Source organism: Salmo salar, chromosome ssa10 (assembly GCF_905237065.1).
Source record: "Salmo salar chromosome ssa10, Ssal_v3.1, whole genome shotgun sequence".
In the NCBI taxonomy this organism is placed as follows: Eukaryota; Metazoa; Chordata; class Actinopteri; order Salmoniformes; family Salmonidae; genus Salmo; species Salmo salar.
This window is the reverse complement of record NC_059451.1, coordinates 115,140,751-115,144,336: the sequence shown is the minus strand read 5'-3', so window position 1 is coordinate 115,144,336 and position 3,586 is coordinate 115,140,751. Positions and strand designations below refer to the sequence as shown.

General features: G+C 41.8%; 1 non-coding gene across 1 annotated transcript; it reads right to left on the bottom strand.

The window, feature by feature from the left end:
- Positions 1 to 486: 486 nt before the first annotated feature.
- On the bottom strand, positions 487 to 558 carry trnap-ugg (transfer RNA proline (anticodon UGG)). The gene has a single exon. It is a non-coding gene; the product is annotated as a tRNA-Pro (tRNA).
- Between the last annotated feature and the right edge of the window lie 3,028 nt (positions 559 to 3,586).

Below are 3,586 nucleotides of genomic sequence, written 5' to 3'. Positions count from 1 at the left end.
TAAGCCTTGACATGTATTCTGTATGTGTGCCATTCAGAGGGTGAATGGACAAGATAAAATATTGAAGTGCCTTTGAATGGGGTATGATAGTAGGTGCCAGGCGCACCGGTCTGAGTGTGTCAAGATCTGCAACTCTGCTATTTTGTTCACTCTCAATAGTTTCCCGTGTGTATCAAGAATGGTCCATCACCCAAAGGACATCCAACCAACTTGACACAACTGTAGGAAGCATTGGAGTCAACATGGGACAGCATCCCTGTGGAACACTTTAGACACCCTGTAGAGTCCATGCCCCTGACGAATTGAGGCTTTTCTGAAGGCAAAAGGGAATGCAACTCAATATTAGGAAGGTGTTCCTGTTGTTTAGTACACTCAGTGTACAGTACATTGTCAGATTTGCAAATAAAACTACAGTCTGCTCCACCTACCCAAATAGACTATTATTATCTTGGATAGTACATTGAGCCTGTAGTGTTCAGAAAAGCAGGGCTCGTCCGGGATTTGAACCCGGGACCTCTCGCACCCAAAGCGAGAATCATACCCCTAGACCAACGAGCCTTGTTGAAGGAATGGTGAACACAGACTCCCTTTCTACCCTGTCACTGATGTCAAGCGTGTGTGAAATCTGAGGTGTGTCCTTAGTGAAACTTTGTTACTTTACTCACCTCTAGTGGTGATTTATACAGCATCATCACTATAGTAAAGTTCTGACCTGTTGAAAACATTACATTTGTCAGATTAACGAGGCCATATATCTTATTATATATTTATATTTTTGTCTATGCTGTATAGCTCAATAATATCTTGCCCAAGGCATATTCAACACAAATGAGCTGAAATATTCAGTAGAACTATAACCATACCACAACATATTCCGGAACACTTTACTTGACCCCTTTGTCATAAGTCATGAGGGCTACATAACACTGTCAAAACCAGTACATAACAGAAGTCATAGCAGAGCTCTCTGACTAAACTGTATCACAGGATCCCAGACCATGGAGGTCTGACGTCACTCTGGGAGATGGTCCGTCTGGTCAAGATACTGAGTGTATTCCACTTCCTGAGGTTCATCCCCAACATTAAGGTAACTTCTCTGAAAAACAACTGTCTTTGGAGTCCAGCCCTGCCTCATTGTAACAACTGCTGATTTCTGTTAGAATAGATGTATAACATTTGATTGTCATCAGTTCCCCCTAATCATTTTGTCATATTCCTTTAAAGCTCATGGCTCTGTTTGCCAGCAGCATGGTTGACCTGGTGAAAAGCCTCAGAGCCTCTTCCGGTATATTAGTGGTGAGAAACCCAAGTGGTTGTTTTGTTTGGGTAGTTTTTTTGTGTGTAGTAGAGACAGAGCTGTTAAACTGGTACGATTGTAAAGAAGTGCTGTCTTTGTTTGCAGGTGGTTTATTATGTATTTGCTGTGGTTGGGGTCTGGTTGTTCTAAGGCTCTATCATAGCACCTGCTAGTAACCTGAGGTATGAAGACAATATGATGTCTCAGAAATCACAGCTTTTAATCGAGCATCAACAATAAACTACCTATTTCCTATAAACAACCTATTTCCTGCCTAAATGTATTATCTATTTCTTACAGCACTACCGCCGACCCCAGAATCATGACAATGACTGTAAACAAAACTCTACATTGTGGTTCTTATGAACAGCTTGGCTACCGGTCAAACAACTTTGATGACTTTGCAGTGAGTATGACTAAACTTAAGTTACCATAGAAATCTAAAGGAACAAACATATGGTGTACAAAACATTAGGAACACCTTCCTAATATTGAGTTGCACCACCTTTTACCATCAGAACAGTTCGTCGGGGCATGGACTCCACAAGGTGTCGAAAGCGTTCCACAGGGATTCTGGCCCATGTTGACTCCAATACTTCCCACAGTTGGGACAAATTAAATCAAATGTATTTATAAAATAATTTTTACATCAGCAGATGTCACAAAGTGCTTACACAGAAACCTAACATAAACCTTCAGAGAGCAAATAATGCAGATGTAGAAGCACGGTGGCTAGGAAAAACTCCCTAGAAAGGCAGGAACCTAGAGAGAAACCTAGAGAGGAACCAGGCACTGAGGGCTGTGCCGGGTGGAGATAAGAGTACATGTCCATAAGGCCAGATCATTCTTCAAGATGTTCAAACGTCCATAGATGACCAGCATGGTCAAATAATCATCACTGTGGTTGTAGAGGGTGCAACAGGTCAGCACTCAAAGGCTGAGACAGCAGGTGCTGTAGGGAGAGAGAGGGAGAGAGAAAGAGAGGGTGGAAACCAGCAGGTCTGGGACAAGGTAGCATGTCCGGTGAACAGGTCAGGGTTCCATTGCCGCAGGCAGAACAGTTGAAACTAGATCAGCAGCATGACAAGGTAGCGTGTCTGGTGAAAAGGTCAGGGTTCCATAGCCACAGGAAGTTGGCTGGATGTCCTTTAGGTGGTGGACCAGTCTTAACCTCTCCAGCGTCTCGTCCCGTATGCGGGATCAAAATCCAGCGAAAACTCCTAGCGACAATAGCATAACGAAATTTAATATATATATTTTTTCAAATATAGGACTGTCTCATATCATTTTATAGATACACCTCTCCTGAATCGACCCACGTCGTCGGATTTCAAAAAGGTTTTACAGGAAAAGCAAATCATTAGATTATGTTAGAGGAGTCCATCGTAAAAGCAGCAACATAGCCATTTTCCGACCAACCACATGCATCACAAATAACCAAAAAACAGCTAAATGCAGCACTAACCTTTTACAAACTTCATCAGATGACACACCTAGGACATCATGTTACACAATGCATGCATTCTTTTGTTCAATAAAGTTCATATTTATATATGAAAACAGCATTTTACATCGGCGTCTGACGTTGACTAACTATTTTCCCGTCAAATGCATCCGATGAAACAGAGCTACAATTTACTGAATTACTATTCGAAAACATTTTTAAAATGTAATATTGTCATTCTAAGATTTATAGATGAATATCTCTTGAAAGCACCTGTCATACCAGATTTAAAATAACTTTACTGGGTAATCACACTTAGCGATAAAAGGGGATGCGATACTCAGAAAATGAGCTAGTAAACCGAGCTCGGCGCCATCTTGGAACAATCGCATATCACATCTAATCTTGTATAATATTGTCAATAATCGCTTACCTTTAGTTGTCTTCATCAGAAAGCACTTCCAGGAATCCCAGATCCACAACAGATGTATTTTCGGTCAAAAAAGTCCATTCTTTATGTTCCATTAGCTTGCTGTTGTTAGCGTGTCTGAATGCTGTATCCAAATGCTCTACCGGGCGCGGGACAGCCGTTTCGAAATAAAACATTTTTTTCCCATTTAGGTTCGTTCAAACATGTCAAACGTTGTATAACATAAATCTTCAGGGCCTGTTTCAACAAGAGAGCCAATAAGATTCGAGGGGGACGATTGTATTGTGTTTCAAAACGTTTCCAAAGGTGGGGGTAGACAGGGCCGCCGGCGTCATAATGGTGATGGCCCTCCCCCTGTGACCAATTTCCAACGCGTCTCATTCACTGAGTTTCGACAGTAGAAGGCTCAAAACAC